This window comes from Crassostrea angulata, chromosome 2 (genome assembly GCF_025612915.1).
Source record: "Crassostrea angulata isolate pt1a10 chromosome 2, ASM2561291v2, whole genome shotgun sequence".
Taxonomy (NCBI): Eukaryota; Metazoa; Mollusca; class Bivalvia; order Ostreida; family Ostreidae; genus Magallana; species Magallana angulata.
Genome location: NC_069112.1, coordinates 74,482,744 through 74,503,823, shown reverse-complemented (window position 1 = coordinate 74,503,823; position 21,080 = coordinate 74,482,744). Strand labels below are relative to the sequence as shown.

At 35.4% G+C, this 21,080-nt stretch overlaps 1 long non-coding RNA gene across 2 annotated transcripts; it reads left to right on the top strand.

The window, feature by feature from the left end:
• Positions 1 to 5,496, top strand: LOC128172880 (uncharacterized). 2 transcript variants are annotated; one of them, XR_008242378.1, is made up of 4 exons: positions 1 to 1,132; positions 4,740 to 4,825; positions 5,033 to 5,136; positions 5,355 to 5,496. It is a non-coding gene; the product is annotated as an uncharacterized LOC128172880 (long non-coding RNA). The 2 variants fall into 2 exon arrangements; XR_008242379.1 differs by having other exon boundaries at positions 6 to 1,132; positions 3,380 to 4,825.
• The last annotated feature ends 15,584 nt before the right edge of the window (positions 5,497 to 21,080 follow it).

The window sequence follows — 21,080 nt, the reverse complement described above, 5'->3', positions numbered from 1 at the left end:
AATAAGGTTTAACACAATACAACGTCATTTCATACTTACAATATCATCTTTGTTTATTACAGTATTTTATTATATTATATTCATGCATTATAACGAATTTTATCATTGGTTATTTTGATATCATGTCTCGAAGTATAAAAATGCGGATTGACCTGTACATTCTAAAAATAAGCTTTAAAAACTCGGATTGACCTGTACTTTCTAAATATAGATAAGGGAAATTTTGCTCTAATGTTAAAATGAATTTGATTGGCTGGCGTGATTCACCCCAACCAATCAAAATTCTCTCTGCGTTAACAAACAACAAAGATGGAAGTTGCAGACGTTAAAGTGAAAGGTCGTTTTGCGAAAATTAATGACGCGGAAATGAAAGTTATAATGGAAAATGTTTATGCCAGGAACACTAATACAGGGTAACTGCAACAGCTGTTAAGCTTTTTCTGGAATATCTCGAGTCGAAAGGCGAGAGCCGAGACTTCGTAAATTTCGAGTGCGAAAAGCTAGCTAAATTTTACATGGACGCTAGAACGAAGGATGGAGATATGTAAAAAAAGACTTCGAAAATAATATAACGAATGTAGCCCTTTCGCTCGGTCGATCCATAGATATATCGCATTCACAGAAAAGCATATCGACCTCGCACTTCGTGCTCGGTCGATATGCTTTTCTGTGAAGTCGATATATCTATGGATCTACCTCATGAAAGGGCTATATTTGTATAGTATTATATGATATATATTGTATGATAGGATGCAATATTTAATTTTATATTCTTATATTGACTAACATATGAACATATGATTATCATATAATTTTTTAACAGATGATATATGATTTTGTGTCAAAACAGAATCCATGAATATCCAAGATCATAAAGTATGATTTTCATTTAATATGATAAAGGTGGTCTCATAAAGGTGATGTCTCATAAGGGTGATGTCTCGTCGCGGTGAGCTTTGTAATCTGTGATTACCTATGTTTCTAATTTCAGGAGAAGTCTCCCTTGATAAAGTTCAACAATGGCGGATAAACAATGTGGGATGCTGTCTTGTCAACAACAGTGAAATTTGACACCTGTATACCCGTATTTCTACCAATTGTCTCAGTCTTCTTTGTTGTGTACATCAGACAGGTAAGAAAATCAAGATAATTGTTTGAAATCATTTAAATAAGATGAACAATAAAAAATATAACATTTACATGTGAGAGTACCTCATGAAAGGACATGTCACATTTTACACACACTCATCATTCACACATTACCATACATTCAGTGCACATTATTAAAACATAGCAATCATTAAAGTAATACAAAATTCACATGATAGGTATAACGAACATTTCATACATGTTAACTACGAGGTTTGTTTAGAAATTATTGAGACATTTTCTCTTATTCTTTTGGGGAAAACAAAAAATCCTTGAAACTTCATCAAAACGTTAATCAGGAATGCATTTTACAAAACAACTAATGACAAAGTCGTAAATATTTTCAGTTTCATGGATTCAATTTAATGAAAATTTTTTATATAAAACCATTTATTTACAACTATTTTGATTTTAATCATATTTTACAGCCATTAGAATAAAATATTGATTAGTTCGTGATTAATTATCATTTATTTAGTTGGTCATAAGTTGTAAGTTCTTTTGTAAAACGCATCCCTGGTATATCAATGTGAAAAGTTTCTTGTTCATGGCATAATTAGATCATTCCTGGTAAGTGGATCAACATGCCCTAGTCCTGTGACTTGGCGCAATCGCAAACTCTTGGCAACATCATTTTAACGCTTCTCATTGCTCTTGTGTTTAAAAGCATTACAAACAAACAGAAATAAGAATTCTTTATTTCTCATCTTTTGTTTTTATTTTAAAATGTTGTCATTTACATTAATATACATTTTCTCTAATTCTTGATTTTTTGTGGAAAAAAATTTGAGTTATTTCTACCCGAAAGTCAATTTACTGGGAATGTCTACTGTAGTCAGTTTGGAAGTATATTAGAACTGATCACAACAGTTAGTGTGTAAAAAGTACTTGTCATTACTATAACCGATTTGGTTGGACTTTTCCGATGCATCATGTTTAATTCTATCAACTACATCATACATAAACAATTTTTTTAATTGGTGGATTCAGCTTACCGCTGATTGGTTGCTGGTTAACTCAGACTAAATTATGCACGGACAGAACAACAACATATCAGAGAATGAAAAATTTACATGGGTACTCGTGACTGTCGAAATTGGGCTATTTTTTGTATGTGTACACTTGTGATAAAACATACATACGGTACATACATATATAGCTGTAGCTCTGTGTAAAAATTTTGGGTTAGTAAATATAAAGCTATAGTGTATACAATACTTACATGTACAAAAAACTTTACGGCAATTTACTGAGCATAAAAAATACGCTTTTTAAAAAAAGATTTACATCATACCATACCACATTTTGTGCAAATAATCCATTTAAATCATTTAGTTTACAACTGTTAATAATTGTAACTTTACTTGGCCCAAACTTTCTCCCATTAATGATTAAACAACCTTTAACTTGGAAAGCGGATCAAGAGCTTCATTTTTTATGTAAGTAAACAAACCAGTGTACATGTATGGAGCTGGTGACCGGTGGTTCAAAGACAGGTAAAATAAAGAAATCTGTAGTAAATTGTTTGGGGATATTTTAGTATATATATTTACACCGAAAGTGATAGGGCAACAGAAGAGAAACGAATCGGACACTTGCCTAATGAAGACGCACATATACAAACCCCCTTGCACTCTCCACTTCCTTCTCGTTCTGTCACACCATCGTTCAATTCTTTTATTGACTGTCGATTGCCGATCGAAAAGTGTAGGAATCGATCTATCACTTCACTTCGACTGGCAAGTTAGTAGGTAATACATGTGCATTATACATTAATGGTATTTACATGAAATGAACGCTTAGCACATGCAATTTTTAAATATTATAAAAAATAACGCCGTACTCTGGACTGTAGCTTGAGGCTATGGTTTAAGGCCCGTTTACAGAGAGAGAGAGTTTTGCACAGAATTTAAACATAGGGGATAGTCGATAATGACTCCATATTGGGGGAAAATGAACTGTTCTGAGAAATCCTTCAGCTATGGCATTGCATAAGCATGTACTGATAACTCCGCCTTAGAAAAGGAATTGACCAATCATAAAGTTTTCACAACGGCGGCGTCTATAATTATTCATGCATGACATTGCTGACAGAAATGATTGTGACGCTATAGAAAAATCCAACCAAAGTTGTTTTGATAATATATAGTTCCTTTTTCTTAATTCTAGACAGGCAATCAGTGAAAATATTATGTTGAACTGAAGCTCTTCATTTCTTGTCATTGTTTAGTTTTTGTCTGAGCAATTACGTGGCCTTAAAAGGTCTTCTTCTGAGATTTCCACGAGTTTGATGTATATTCGCTGCGTCGTTTTGACGTCAAAATTTAAGGTAAAGTCGTTGTTAAATTTCTATTGTTCTCTAAATTATTTGTAATACAACGGAGCCTCAGTTATCCGGACACTTTCGTTCTCAAGTCCAATCGTCCAGATAAGTGAAGCGTCCGGATATCTGAAATGTGTCTATTGTTGTCTTGAATGATAATGTATTTGTATGTACAATGGCTCCCAGTGTTGATACTAGTTTTTTTTGCCTTTCATACCATATAGCAACACATGCTAGAGTTGTCTGTTGATATGAACGTTTTTATAGATATAAAGAACTCTGCTTTATTTTATTATTTTGTCATGAAATATTAACCGGACATTAATGATAACCGAATCTAGCTAAATTATTTGTGTCCAAGTGTGATATGTGTAAGATACACTGTTGTTCGCAATTTTCCAAATTTTGAAAGTGATTTGGGAAGTCAGTGTGTTTATACAAGCTACTCATGAGGGTCTTGCACGTAAAAAAGGTGTGAAACTTAATTGACAGGGGTAATCTTTTGTACTGAGTAGGGTATCATCAAATTTTACCGTCCGGTTAAATGAAGCAAGATTAGTAGTAAATTAGTGTTTTGTGGTAAAAACAGACCGTCCAGATCCGGAACGCGGAATTCTGGATAAATGAGGCAAAATAACATATAAAAAATCTGTTCCCAAATAAAATCGTCCGTAAACTGAAGCGTCCGGTTATCTGGCATCCGGATATCTGAGGCCCCACTGTATATCTGTATTTCAACCCAAACATATTAAGTGAAACGATCAAAAAATAGTTGCAGAAAATAGCAAAATGAACTTATTTAATTTGACTTCTTTTATCATTAGCTGTAAGTCTGCGGAAACTTAGAAAGAAGATGTTCAGGTTTTTTTAATCTCCAAGTTCATACTGCGCCGGATACCCCGACCACTGACTTGTTTAACTAAACAAACTATTAAATATTCTTTTAATATTACTTGTTGAGGGTTCTTCAATGTTTATGCCAATTTTCACCAAAATTCATCATTTAGAAGGGGAAATATTCCAGCTGTCTCAATAATTTCTGAAAAACCCTTGTACATACACCCCCTACCCACCTACCCATGATGATCTTCCCCCCCTTTCCACACTTTGCTACTTCCTGTTTAATTTTGGATCTGTTGGGGATTTACGTTAAGTGTCTTTAGACTTTTTATTGTAGAGCTGATATCTTTTAGATCTGTAGAATTTATATTTTAATTATAGTTTTGTTTCATTTAAAGTAATTTTGCCCAATTTTCTGTTGTTTTAGATGATGGACCACTCTACTTCTTTTGACAACAGGTGCCCCTACAGATTCACAAAGTTCCAATGTTGAATGTCCATGACCCTGGTTGAGTGAGTGCTCAACTTTATGTATTCTACTTTCAAAATTTCTACTACTAGGAATACATTTTGGATTTGATTTTAATTATACGTATGCCCTGTTTAGAGATTCTGATTTTTGTGTGCAAGTGTGATATTTAACAAGCATCTGTCTTCTTCTGTCATGCTCAATTCAAAGTCATGAGGCAACACTGAAGGGTACCACTTGTTGTTTTTCAGTCCGCGACAGGAAAAGGAATAAAGTTGGCAGGAATTTCCGCACTGTCTTTGGTAGCAGCTGATGATGGAACTGACAGCAGTTGACATGGCCTGTTTCTTCAAAGGTAAGTCTCCGGAGTAGTGATTTTAGAGTTTTCGTACTCCGTCCTGCATCTAAGCTTTAGGTCCAGAACAAAACTTCTCTGCATGGATTCTCTCATAGATTTTGTTCTTCCAGGAAACATGTCACTCCTGAATGGAGACTTAGCAGTCTGTTTTCTTTGAGAGTCAAAGAAGTGGCGCAGGTCTTTGAGTTTTTCAATCATATGCCCTTGCTTTTCAGATGCACCAGAAGCAGCAGCACTATCTCCATCACTGGTGAAATGGGAAATGACAAGTGGACGGTCATCACTTTGCAGCTCAACGATGCATTCCGCAGCCCATCTCTTTTCATCTTCTATGGTGTTCTCAGGAGGAATGGTTGCAATGCAGTCTTCATGTCCTAGGCATGTAACTTCCTTTTCCTTGGTTCTAAAATAGGTGCTTTTCTTGCATAGTTTATTGCCACAAAACACAGCCACACCATTCTTCTTGGTAACATTTTCACTTAAGGTCAGACGACACGTTCCTCAATTTTAGATAACTTTTTCCAGGAAATTGTTAATGGTTTACTACTACTTTGACAAGCCTTCTTGCAAAAAATTAGGGTACCTTCCCAAGCATTTCTTCAAAATACTAGAGTATGCAATTTCCTATATAATCTTCTTGAAAATACACTTGAATTGCTGATATAAAAATAAATTCATCTACACCACAGCGATATTCACTATATTAGAACTACATCTCTGCCGGGGCGGGGCTTTGAACTCACGACCTCTATAACCTATAAACGCTTCTGACAGTGAGCTGCCACGGTTCTAACCACTCGACCATCTAGACATATAACCACATCTAAGTAAATTGTGATCATTTTTAAAGTAATTATAAAATTAATATTTTTTATTGGAACTCTTTATAACGAGGAGATACAAAAAAGATTCTCGAGGAACATGTTGTCTGACCTTAAAGTGTATGTCACTTGTGTGGCAGTTTCCCGATCGCACTGAAGGTGGCATTGTAAAACGAGGCATCTTCATCCGCTCTTATAGGTGTATTGGCAAATCCACATATCTCATTAAGCTCTTAAATGTCCTGATTTATTTTCTTTATGCTGTTTTTGTTCAAATCAGTGATGATTTGGCCTACTGTGTTGCAGGTCTGATGAATGTTGGTGGCTGATGCTGGGTCAATGTTTGTGCCTAGAAGTATACCATGCATATCCTTTGTTGTAAGGCTGGTAGCCAAGTGGCCAACAGCCATGGCAACATTAAGCTGTGCGGCTCTCCGTCCCTTTCCTGATTGACTGACTTCCTCGTAAAGCTTTTCATGGTGACTGGTGTAATGGCACTTCTTACATCAAATGGAAAGGATCCATGCCAGACATTGCTTTTCCTCCCCATGCTGGTTCCAGTCCATTGATTCGTCACAGTTCAGGAATTTCTGTGAGTGCTCTTTAAAAGGATTGTTCCATAGCTTGCAGTTTTTAACTGGGTTTTCTAAAGGAAAAATCTGGTTATTGATATGGTGATAATGACAGGCGGGCAGTTGCCAAAAGGTTACCCTTATTGTACAGAAAATTCCTCCTACAGTTTTCAAGATAGGAAATTGTTCTTTTGCAGATTATTTGGACATATATCAGAGGTGTGCATATTGCTAGGATTTTGATTTATGATAATTTATGAAAAAAATACAAGCTGTTAAACTTGGTCATTTTTCGGCAAAACATTGCATGTAGGGTACCCCTATTGTACAGTTAACTCCTCCTATAGTTTTCAAGATAGGAATTTGTTCTTTTGCAGATCAATTGGACATATATTAGAGGTGTGCATATTTTGAGTGTTTTGATTTTTGATTATTTATGAAAAAATACCAGCTGTTGAACTTAGTCAGATCAATTGGACATATATATCAGAGGTGTGCATTTTGCTAGGATTTTGATTTCTGACAATTTATGAAAACAGTATGAGCTGTTGAAACAAAATTATGCATATAGGGCACCCCATTTCCCTGGATAGGTAATGTTCATCAATTCAGGGTTGACAAATGGATTATAGATACATGTAATGTTCACACAAAAGAAAACCTGGTTTGCTGTCACATTGACAGCTTTTCTCTTGTTTCATGATGGAGTACTTTGTAAAGTTTGGCATTGGGGTTCGGTGACTCTGCATCCATGTACGAGTCTCCCGACTTCACTTCACTTGACCCGGGTCGCAAAATCTTCATTTAATTGACTGTTTCTGTGATCAGCATCGCTAACTGTATGAAATATTCCATCCTTCTGCTTCTGTACAATGTCCTGAACTCTTCTTTACTCAGCCTACTGATAAGACATAGACACTTGACTGGACTGGTGGTCCCTGTACTCTTCTGGCCCTTGTTGTGAGGAATGTTTCCTTTTTTGTAGATGTCGAATTAGCCATTTGGTCCTTTCTTTGCCATGATTTATATTGAACTGTACACTTGTAGACATTTTCTAAGAATATGATGTTGTGTGTGGAGCAAATTTTTCAAGTATTGTAAACAGATTTTTGAGCATTGGCTCACAGATATCTTGTTTGGCTTATCAGAATCAATAATGAATAAATGTTTATGACATGAACATTTTTTACAAATTTGTCAGTACAAAGCATGTATATTTTAATTAATTTACTAGTATTTCATCAATTTTAGGAGGTTTTCTTAAAACCCGGGTAGAATCTACCCTTATAAGGAAATCAATATAATTTTTGACTCATTATCATTTACATGATACTAATACTCAGAAACAAGTAGTAAACAGACTATTTTATTGATTCCAGACACCAAGACTTGAAGAGAAACATTGTAATAAGAAATGAATGGGTAGGCATTATGTGAATGGCTGAATTCAGGTATGTAACAATTCTCATTTCGTTCTAAAAATATTAGTTTTTAGCTCACCTGAGCTGAAAGCTCAAGTGAGATTTTCTGCTTAAAATTTGTCTGTTGGCGTCGTCATTGAAAACTTTTCACATTTTCATTTTTTTCTCCAGAATCACTGGGCCGATTTCAACCAAACTTGGTAATCACTTGGTAACCATCGTAAGATGAATCGCAGTTGTTAATGCGCGTATTGTGTGACCATGAGTCTGTTGCTTAGCATGTCTCATGTTATCTTGCAACGTTTTACTATCATTGCTCGACTTATCAGTAATATGCCATGCTTTGCCACTAGTATTTATACCCTGTATAAGCATCTCTGTTTCAGACCACAATTCAACAGCTATACTCTGTCCCGAGTTTTTGCTTCCAGCACTTTTTGCTTGATATTTGGATAATCATAAATACCTTTGTGCTCAAACTACTTTCATCCACTAATATGAAAAATGTCCAAATTATCTGTTTTGAAACGCCCCCTCTACCGCTTTAGGTTTCAATACACATCCAAAATTTGAAAGTCTATTAGAATTTTGCATTGTTTCAGCCATTAAGAAGCCGGCATGATAATGTTGAAAAATTGCGCGAGTTATCCCGAGTACTTCTGAATGGAGAAAAGATGTAAACTTTTCCCATTATAAATCTCCGTAAGAAATTTGTTTTCATTCCTGTGAACTTTTATGAGTGAAAAATGATAATTGTTCAATGAAGATATTTTGGATATATTCCCTTTTATCGATTTCAACTGTATTTTTTTCACAGGTATAAGTATTTTTCTTAAAAATCATCAAAAGGTGATGGAATCAATAACTTGGGAAAGACTATAGTTTACATTTATTGCATGATGGTGAGTGAAATATGAAGATTTATTTCTCCAAGAAAAATCATATTTTTTCCAGGGCACTGCCGCAGGAAATTTGTTTTTCTTGGGGAATAAGTCTTCATATTCCCTGAACATTAATGCAATAATGAACAAGGTATGATTATACAAAATACGTTGATTTCTAAAAATTGTTTTATTTCCTCTGTTACTCTCATTTTTCTTTCGCTTGCTTAGATTGTGCGAATTTCATACAAATACTTTTTAGCTCACTGAGACGATGTCAGGGGGAGCTTATGCTATACCCTTGGGCGTCGGCGTCCAAAGTTTTTGTTGCAGGTGCCCTTTGATAGCAATATCTAAGTTACTGCTAGTCTGTACTTCACCAAACTTGCATTGATGGTGTGTCTTATGATACTGATGCACCAGACAGGCTTGGGTGCTGAATCTGAGCTATAGGTTACAGATGCTGAAGGAGGTTAAGGTTTTTAGAGCTGGTTAAAGTTTTTGTTGCAGGTGCCCTCTGATGATTATATCTTAGTAACTAATTGTCCTAACTTCACCAGACTTCCATGGATGGTGCATCTTATGATACTGATGCACCAGACAGGCTTGAATGCTGAATCTGACCCATAGGTTTCGGATGCTGGGGAGGTTAAGGTTTTTAGAGCTGGTTAAAGTTTTTGAAACAGGTGCCCTCTGATGATCATATCTTAGTTATTACTTGTCCTAACTACACCAGACTTCCATGGATGGTGTGTTTTATTATACTGATGCACCTGACGGGCTTGAATGCTGAGTCTGAGCCATAGGTCTCAGACGCTGGATATGGTTAAGTTTTTTGGAACAGGTCACATGTAATAGATAATAGTACTATTTCAAACTTGCATAGTTGATTAAACTGTAATATGAATGAATCACAGAGGAAGCTTCAGATACAGAGCTTGATCTCCATTATCAAGGATGCTAAAAAATATATCTTAGTTAATACAGGTCCTAACTTCACCAAACTTGAATGGATGGTGTGTCTTATGATACAGATGCACCTGACAGGCATGGATTTTGAATCTTAGCCGTATTAGGTTGCGGATGCTGGAGCAGGTTAAGGTTTTAATTGCTAGTGCCCTCTGATGATAATATCTTAGTTATTACTGGTCTGAACTTCACCAAACTTGCATGGAGATGCGTCTTATGTATACTGATGCACCTGACAGGCTTGAATGCTGAATCTGAGCCAAAGGTTTTGGATGCTGGATGAGGTTTAGTTTTTTTGGAACAGGTCACATGTTTTATAGGTGATAGCTTGCATAGTTGATTTAACTATATTATAAATGAAACGCAGAGGTTGCTTCAGATGCAGAGCCTGATCTCCATTATCAAGAATGCTAAAGAAATCTCCTACCTCACTCAAACCTGCTCGATAGATAGACGTGTTTATTGTTAAATGATATAACATGATTCCTATGATATAGTATTGTATGGTATAAAACAATATTGTTTAATATATTACAATATTATATCATATGTAATATTATAAAAAGTGATATGATTCAATATGATATTGAATCAATTTTTTTTATATTTTATGTTATGATATTGTAACATGATATTGTTATGTATAGTATTGTATATTAGGATACAATATTGTATAATATTATATTGTATTATTAATTTATTATTTTATCACATACTATTACATAAGTTATTGCAATATATAATGTTGTATCCTATGATACAATATTGTATATTCTATAATATTGTATCATACGATATTGTATAATATGATATTAGTTTCTGTAATATAGAATTATATCACATGAAATTGTATAATATGATACTGTAAAATTTTATATTGTTATACTTTCATGTTAAATACTTAAATCTGATTGGTTAAGACGCAGTTAATAATATTTTCTATTACCCTCAGCGTTAGCAATGCACTTAGCAACGGGTAACATTAAAAAATGTTACATGCGCGAAAATTATGCGCGTACGGTTCGCTGTAGAATTCACGTTATTCCTATATAAAAGCAGTAAAATTTTCTTAAAAATTAAGACATTCAGTATAACAAAATAAATAGTGCCTGTTTGGGAGGATAACAGTTGAAATTGACACCCCTCGAAAACCATTGTCAACCTCCGCTTTGCGTCGGTTGACAATGGTTTTCTCGGGGTGTCAATTTCAACTGTTACCCTCCCAAACAGGCACTATTTATATAATATTGTATTATGTGATCAGATACAATAACTTAAAACACAATACAATGTCATACCATACGTTACATTATCATATCTCATTATTGTTTATGATGGTATTTTATTGTATTATATGATATATGTTGTAAATATGATAGGATGCAATATTTAATTTTATATTATTGTATTGATTAACAGATGAACACATGATTATTATACAATTTTTTAACAGATGATATACGATATTGTGTCAAAACAGAATCCATGAATATCCAAGATCATAAAGTATGATTTTCATTTTATATGATAAAGGTGGTCTCATAAAGGTGAAGTCTCATAAGGGTGATGTCTCGTCTCGGTGAGCTTTGTAATCTGTGATTACCTATGTTTTCAAATGCGATTATTTCGGCAACAGTTTTTGATTCATATCTAATTTTATCAGTCGAACGAATATTCAGTCGCTTCTGCACATGCGCCAATTGTGAAAGGCGCTTTAAGGATTGTATGTTAATGATATTTGAATGTACATGTAGATCTAGCGTCTTTGGACACAGACAATTGTGAAATATCAGATCTATCTGAAAATGAATCAGGTAGTAATTCAATTGAATGATATGATACATGTTGCATTTGTCATAGAATCTAATCCAATAGACAGTATATATAAATGCTTGGTAACCGCAATTTAAAAATGATAATAAGGACAGCATATTTATTTTTAGGTTTACAAACCAGCCGCTCGTTTTTTTTAGTTTTTAGTAAAAAAAAAATTGAATTATGAAAGAGGTAATCTTTTTTTTCCCAGATAGCTAATTTTTGGTTCGGGATCAAGATTTCATCTGGTTCTATATTATTAGGTTACATACCACTATTTTTACCACGTGCTCATTGACCACACAAGTAGTTCTATTCTAAAAATGTATGTTTTTTTTACAAAAATTCCCAGGGGTGCTAAATGGGCGAATTTGGTGCCTTTATGGCATGGATGGAAACAAGAAGGTTTGAAAAAAAATACTTGCTGAAAATAATTGGGAAAGTTGATCTTTAAAGGCGCAAAAGGAAGGGTGTAAAGAGGCCAATGTTTACAAATATTCCGAAGTGAAAGTGGATATTGCAGGGTAGAGGTTACTGTAGGGGCCATATCTCAGCCCCCTCTTGATTGATTTTCCTGTACTTCAGAAATGTTGTTGGACTAATGTTTGTCTGTTATTATGCCAAATTTGAAAAGATTTGAGCTGGTGGAATTTTTTATATGAATTTTTGTTTTAAAAAGGAATAAGAGGGAAAAATAATTGTGGTCTGTGTCCTATCAGGTCAAAAGTGAAATTGCTTATTTGGGGTTCTATCTCCCATTTTTTAATAAATATCAATTGTTTAAGGTAATTTATGGAGAAATTGGGCTTTTTGTTCAATTATGAAACTTTCATTTCATCAAAATAGAGGAAAAATTGGGGGTGGGGGGTGGATTTATTTTTTTTTGTTGGGTGATTAGTATGACCCGCATATGCAAATGAGGTAAGTCGTATTTCTATGTAATCATGCGTTGGCACTATTTCTGTCATCTGCAACTTATATTTCGTGGCTATGGACGAATTTCATGCAAATACAGAAAAAAAGTGCGCTCGGGCTCTGCTCCTGGTTTGAATGGTAAGTGTCACGTACATCTGGACTGGTGCTAGAAGCAGCAACAACAAATATGGTGTTGTATGCTACAAGCATCCAGTACAGAACAAGTGGGTTACCGTGCATGTACATAGAATCAATGTCATGCTACAGTACCTGCAATGTTAATCTTTACAAGATAAACGATAGGATAGGATTCATGCATGATAGGATAGGATTCACGCACGATAGAACACTCAGTATACACGCACGATATGATAAGATTGATACACGATAGGAAAGGATAAACGATTTTCATGATAAATGTATAACCGCGTTAAACGATCTTCACGATAAACCTGAATATGGCAGAATTTGAGAAAGAACACGTACAAATCAAGATATACATGCAATTCTTGTTATTAGCAAATGCCCAGTTGTTGTAATCGCTGCATCAATATTATAATGTATTAAAATGACCAGTTAAATTTTCTTAACAAATATTATGAGCTGAAATGATCAATTATTTGTATTGTTAACATTGTTTTCAATAACCCAGCAGATCGCCGCGAACATTTCAGCCTGAGAGCAAATAACACGGACTCAATGAAAATACAACTTTTGCTCTAAATAAATATAAAATCTATCATAAATACATTTATTTCTAAATAAAAAAATCATTAAAATAAATTATATTGCACACACGTTAAAAAATATTAACACAGATGCACATTCCGCGTACGATTTGTTGACATTGTTTTTATTACCGCACACCCAAGCCGATCGCCGGGAACATTTTAGCCCGAGATCAAATATCACACGGAAAATATAGTGGGTTCAATTAAAATAATACTTTTGTTTTAAGTAAATATTAATTATATAATAATTACTGTTGTTCCTATAAATAATGATGCATGCAAAACGAATTATATTACATACAAGTTAATGTATACAGTCCGCGTATGATTTAATATATTCGATATACAGGTAAACATGTTACCATGTTCCTTAGAACTTGGATAGTTTACAATCATTTTTCACTTCCACTGCTTACAGATATGATTTACATGTACTACTGGTTAATTTGATCTAAAGAATTGAGAATTTAGTATCAGGATAGAATGCTGGATAGGAATTTACATTTTTTGTTTGATAAATGTCTGTATACGGCACATTGATTGACTCGTAACTTTGAAATAAATGTCAGTACTTGCTTATAAAAAGGCATAAAACGTTTAACACGATAGGATAAACGGAAAAACTGTTAAAATTAAACGATAATCCTGATAGGATTAACGCATGATAGGATAGGATTAATGCATGATAGAACAGTATACAAGCACATTACAATAGGGTTGATACACGATACGATAGGATTGGATTGTAAAGAATAACGTTGTGGGTACCGTACATCATGGTTATCATGAGTTGGTTGCATCCATTGTTGCATCACACTTGTGCCACAACACACTGTGTGTTGTTTCGGAGCACATCACTCTTTAACCACATGGTATAAACAACCAGCGACAGACCTGCCGAGCTAGGGGTACCTGCCTGGGTCACTTTCCCTACCTGCCTTGCAGACTTGACCTTACTATTGACATGAATTGTGAAAACAAGGAATAGGTAAGTTTATCATATTTATTAGAATGTTACACCGCTAAACATTGGAGAGTCATGCATATCTCCTCACAGTAATGGTTTTAGTATATGCCTGATGGTACATGCTGATGGATTCAGTTCAAGCTTTAAGGTTAGTAATAGTCAGTATCATTTATGAAATGGGTATAGTGTCATTCAGTCACATCCTGGGCGAGGCCTCAGATGATATTGGCATGCTCCTCTCCTGTGGTAGGGATGATCACGTGCTGCAGGTAGGTTCATATCCAATTGTCCCTTCCGGTAGTCAGACTTTGTTTGATGTTCGTGACGATATAGATGGTGTCCGTCCATTTTCCTACCGTGCTGTTTGTTTCTTCTGGTCTTAATCTTTTCCTTTTTATGGTATTCTTGTCTGTAGAGGAACTGCTGATCAATCCTGGCTAGTCGTCGCTTGCCGTAGTCTGAGTATTGGACACCGGCAGATTCACACTTGAGTCTGTTTGAGGTTCCTGGTAAGTTATTCCTCCTGTGAATCATGGATTGCAGACGGCCTTCCATTGTTCTTGAGAATTTCACATTCTTGGGCATGTTAGCAGTTGCAGATCTATGGTAGGACTCCTTGGCATTGGTGTCAGTCAGAAGTTTCATGGCTGAGATAGCTTCCAGGCTCAACTTCATTTTCAGAACTTCTGCCACAATTCTTAGGTCGTTGTCATTTATTTGCAGGGCGGTGATACTATAGATGGCCAAGTTGCGGCTATAGTTTCACCAGTTGGAGACCACTCCCCTGTCACAGACCAAGGAATAGACGGCACACATAAAACAGTGTCCGTCATAACATGCAACAGTTGCCTCCAGGACTTTGGGTAAGAAACTGCTCATTTTCTCCAGGTCTCTGTCATACTTGGTGAATATCTTTTTCACTATCATGGAACATCTGGATTTTAAATCATTGCCAAACACCATTTGTAACTCTTTCTTTTCTTCTTTTGTCTTAGAATGGAACATTTCATCGCTGTATACTGCTCGGTTGCTGGCATGGAACTGTGATTGCCCAAGATTGACAGCGTCTGCTAGGCGCTCTACCTTCCACAAGGGATGAAGAGCCCGCATGGCATCGTCCACTCCTTTAGCACCTTGGGCAACGTTGTCTTCGGTAACTTACCGAACAAGAACATCTTGCAGGCCTAGCTGAATGCCGATATCCTTCGCCATCTCGTATTCCGAGAACAGAGCAGCCGGAGACAGGTTTGCAGTACATTCAGCATGACCGCCAGGACAGTCCACTTCCATTCCTTTGCCACGCAGCCATGCACCAGTCCAGCAGAGTTTGTTCTGTACAGCACAGGCAAATATGTACTTTCTATCTGTATTTGTTTCTACTGCCAGAGAAAATGCTTGACTGGCATTCTGGCCTAGGGTCTTCCGACTAAACATGACGCTGCTGTTGTACCTTGCATCTGTTGAAATGTTGATGATATTTTCAGGGTGTCCTCGAGTAACATTAACCTCTTTGACGTTTTGTATCTTGTCATTCATGTCCAGTTTGTTCAGTTCTGTCATTTTTCTGCTTGTTTTGCACAGGAGTGTCTCCATGAATAATTTGCTGGGAGCAGGTATGTCCAGACAGGTGAGGAGTTCAATCATCTTCTCGGCCCTGATGGCAGTGTCTTGAATGGCATATGCGAGAGTGATGTTGGTTGCTGATGGATTATGGCCTGGTCCCTCTTGATGAATCTCATGATACATGTTGAATGTCGGAAAGGTAAACGGACAATTTGCGCATTTTATCTTGTACTTCCAGGAGATGCCTAACTTTCTTGCCTCGAGTACAGCAAAATTTGGCATTGGGCAGGTGCTTGAAGTAGTCTGATGAAGATGGGCTGTGCTGGTCATCATATCAATCAATTTTTCTTCACTCACTACTGGTACTGTACCAGTTATCGGCTAAGACCAGTTATCTGCTAAAATGAGAGTTCGGGTTTATAGCATGCAACAATCCAAGATTTTTTAATTCAGTCGTCTTTTTCGAATAAAGAAAAGTAAGTTTGCTTGAAAACTTTCTTGAATATGCTTTATACATGAGCTTAAACGATCATTGTTTACCGCTGATTTTACATTTTTGCACTTTCGGCAGTGGGGGAAGGGACTTCATAAGTTAAAAATAGAATATTACCTCTTTGTGATACGTTATTATATCCCTTCTTTGATTTGACATATAAAATCAATACATTTAACATGTATAAAGAAAAGGAATTCACGAATTTCCCAGAGATTCGTAGTGCAATTGAACGCCTGATTGCACAATTATGTATTGAATAGTATATGATTTGGTGTTTTACAGTATGATAATAAACGAATTATTTTATGAGTTTTGTTTATAATGTATCATGACCCTGAATACTTTAGTCTGACCTCACAAGGGGCATAATTCAAACTACATTTAGCAGAGTATAAAATCAACATGAACACGGATTTATACTATGTTATTATCACGAAGCCGATAACTGGTACAGTAAATCGTAAAAACTCGGCAAATTCGAGGCGTGGTTAAAAGCACAAAACAAGATGTTTTGGGTTCTAAATAATGATATAAACTAACAGATTGATAAATAAGGAGTTCACTTTTTAAAGTATGTCAAGTTTTATCCAAAAATATCTAGAAATAAGGAATTACGAAAAGAAAACGTTAAATTTTAGCCGATAACTGGTACAGTGCCAGTACACATTGTCCCCCTTCATATTCATTGCTGTTGGTATTTTGTAGGTATCTGCAGCTTTCTGACTGTGGCCGAAGAATACACGAGGATCCACTCTCCCCATCTCAGTCAGGAGTTATGTAGTATTGGCAGTCTAAACTTGGTCGTGTTACAAGGGCATGGTCCCCAACAGATAGCTGGACAAAGGAGCGTTTACGAGTTGTCTGTTGGTCCTCTGATGAAGCCTTGGATCTGTTAGTATTACCTTGATAAAAAAACCTGCTGCTGGGCAGCTTACTTTGATGGAGTTTCCTCCCTTTGTTTCATGGCCTTTGGTTCCTCTGAAACATTTTGACAACTTCTGTAAGTACTTCCTGCTTGCTGTATCAAAGATGGTGTGTGGATTCTTTATTTCCATCATATTTATAGTCTTCTATGTTTGACAGTACTTCAAATGGCATGTTATACCTATCCATGTCATCTCTACTGTACACAGAGCTAATCCATTTTGACCTGTAAGTGCCACTTCATCAAGTTGATTGCAGTGGCCATGTTTGATTATATGCTTACAACAAAGGGATTACTGGCTGTTTATTTACTAGCATGTCTGATTTCTATAGTATATTAAATGTAGAAATTTCAAATTTAACATATTTTTTTCTACTGAAATATCTGTGTCTAAATATTTTATTTTGGCCAGGGGCTTTTCTGGGGATTTATAGCCTTATTTGGCGTATTATTTCAAAAACAATAATAAAATTGCATAATATTAATTTTGATGAGAAAAAATGTTAGATGTGTGTGGGCAAAGAGTTGAAATATGACATATTAAAGTTTGAAGGAAATTGATTATAAAGTAAGGTCATTATGATTATTTTAGTGAAGTGAATTTTGTGTGAGATGCTAGTGTTGGCATGCAATTTCAGCTGTTCTTGTACCTTTTTCCAGGAGCCCATTACTCTGGTGTAAGGAGAAGGATTTCACCAAAACTTCTGGGAGACATTGGAAATACCCACAGGTGCCAACCTATCAAGTTTCATCAAAATCAATAAAGGTATGTGAAATTATTAGGTCACATACCACTACTTTTTGCCCGTGCTCATTGACCACACAAGTAGTTCTATTCTAAAAATGTATGTTTTTTTTACAAAATTCCCAGGGGTGCTAAATGGGCGAATTTTGTGCCTTTTAGGGCATGGATGGAAAGAAGAAGGTTTGAAAAAAAAATACTAGCTAAAAATAATTGAGAAAATTGATCTTTTAAGGCGCAAAAGGAAGGGTGTAAAGAGGCCATTGTTTACAAATATTCCAAAGTGAAAGTGGATATTGCAGGGTAGAGGTTACTGTAGGGGCCATATCTCAGCCCCCTCTTGATTGATTTTCCTGTACTTTGGAAATGTTGTTGGACTAATGATTGTCTATTATTATGCCAAATTTAAATAGATTTTAGGTGGTGGAATTTTTTATATGAATTTTTGTTTTAAAAAGGAATAAGAGGGAAAAATAATTGTGGTCTGTGTCCTATCAAAGGCAACAACTTCCTGTCTAATATGGTGCGAGAACATGTTTACATTGAACTGAGGTTCATGTTTATGGCCTGGTTTAGTTTGAAATTTGTTTGCGTGGGTGGAAAATGCCGAGATCAACAACTTAAAAAGATCAAACTGTTTTGTCAGACCGACACGTAATTAATACATGTTGATGTGTTGCAAGTTGAAAGGAACCAGTCACTCGAGCATCCAAAACGCAGAATAGAATAAAATTCTAATTCATTTAAAGAAAGCTAACACATCCTAAAGCAACATTGTCTAATGATGATGTCCTTGGTTTTCTGACAGTATACATTTATATATAGCATTCCTTATTTCAACCATTTTATATGAAATTTTGTTTCATTGGTATAAACGAAGATTAAATTGAAATACTTTTGTACCTAGATAAAAACTGTAACTAAAGTTTCTTATAATGGTAATGGTAAATAATGGTAATGACTCGATCCCTATAAAATGACAAACGAACATTGCTACTTGTGATATCAAAGATGTTTGTCATATATATTCTATTGCACTATTTCAGTGATACATTTCACAGATTACATATGGTACTTTTTACATGCTACACTCCATGCTACATTTCATGCAGTTACACACCACTATCATGAAGTTGCCATTCATATTATTACAATAAAGATGATGTCAAAAACATGTTTTTTCCTCCCACAGAACTTTACAATTTTGTAGTTTGTAAACCTAAAAAAAAAAAATTCTGGTCATAAGTGAATTTTATTTCCTCCTCCTACGGAATTTTATTATTTTGTTGTTCGTAAACCTAAACGAAGAAAGATGCTGGCCTAACTTACTTCATCAGAAAACTCATCCCACCTGATATCAAAGCAAGTATTCATTTATTTTATTTGAAAGAAATGTAAGCCTGCTGTCGAAGTGATTAGTAATATTGAGTACAAAGTTATAAACTGATTATATTTTCCTGTTCGAAATTTTATCCTGATACTCCTTTTTTTCCTTCTGTAAAAAAGGCTCAGATATGGACAAAGGTGTAGCTAGGAAAAATGCAACAAAAATAATTTTTTGTACAAAGAAATTTAAAAGGACTATATTTGGTATGGTTTAATATCTGCCCCCAATTTTAACAATTTTTGTCCCCCGCCGCAACGCGGTGCGGGGACATAGAAATGCAGGGCATGCGTCCGGGTGTCCGTCCGTCACACTTTTTTGTAAGCGCTGTCATGCCTACAAATTTTGACCAATTTTCATTAAATTTATACCAAATGTTTATACCACTAATACTTTGGTCAAGTTCGAAAATCAGCATTGGTCGATACTTTTTGTTGAAGTTATAGGACTTTGATCACAATAATGTCTCTGTTTTATCCAAAATTTGACCTTGTAAGCGCTCTCATACCTACAAATTTTGACGGATTTTCATTAAATTTATACCAAATGTTTATACCACTATTATCTTGGTCAAGTTCGAAAATTAGCATTGGTCGATACTTTTTGTTGGAGGTATGGGACTTTGTGACCTTGTAAGCGCTCTCATGCCTATAAATTTTTGACGGATTTTTATTAAATTTATACCAAATGTTTATACCGCTAATACTTTGGTCAAGTTCTTTTAGATTGTAGTATTTTGGATATATTTGCGACAGGAAAAATAGAAAAAAAAATGGGTGGTGGGGGTAAAAAAATGTTCCTTCCAACCTCCCCACACATTTAATTCTGGAACAGCCCTGAATGTTTGAAATATTCCAATATACAGTATACTAGTATACTGCTTGACCGGCGGGGGACCCTGGAATTCTATTCTTGTTTAAATAGTGTTGCAAAAAATCAAATCTCCATAAATCAGTGTACAGAGGATGTCTATCACTTTTATCTTGATTTTTGTCATTGTTACTCATTCGTTGCATAATATGCAAATATATATATAGATATTATCTATGACGTCACCTACATGTAAATGACCAAATTTCAGCATTTTTGCAAAAAAATGAAAATGTTATCGTTTTTTTTTTCTTTATTTTTTGCACTCGGAAGTATAGAGCGCAGGTCTGCTCAAGTACGATTTTAACGAATGTCTTTCTTCCTATAACTATACACATCATACTAAAAAGTGGTACTTGAGCAAGCCTGCACTCAATGTTTCCCAGTCGAAAAACCATCTGAAAACACCCATTATGATATTTTGCTACAAAACATCAATTCAACAAAATAAGACAATTTTCATGACGTCATTGCTAAATTAAGATGACACTGTGGTGATAACCTTTTACACACTTATTCCCAATCTGATTTCAACTACTGTGTAGGTAGTGTAGATTCAAGTTTGTTCAAATCATGATCCCCAGGGGTAGGGTGCAGCCACAATTTTGGGGGGGGGGGGGGGGGGGGGGGTCGGTCGAACTTTTACATAGTAATATATAGAGTAAATGTTTTAAAATCTTCTTTTCTGAAACTGAGTAGCCAGAAAAGCTGTTACTTGTGTGAAAGCATTCTCAGGTGGGGTTGATTCAAATTTGTTTAAATCATTATCCCCAGGGGTAGGGTGGGACCACAATGGGGGGGGGGGGTCCAATTTTACAAAAGAAAACAATGGGGGGGGGGGTCAAACTTTTACATAGGAATATATAGAG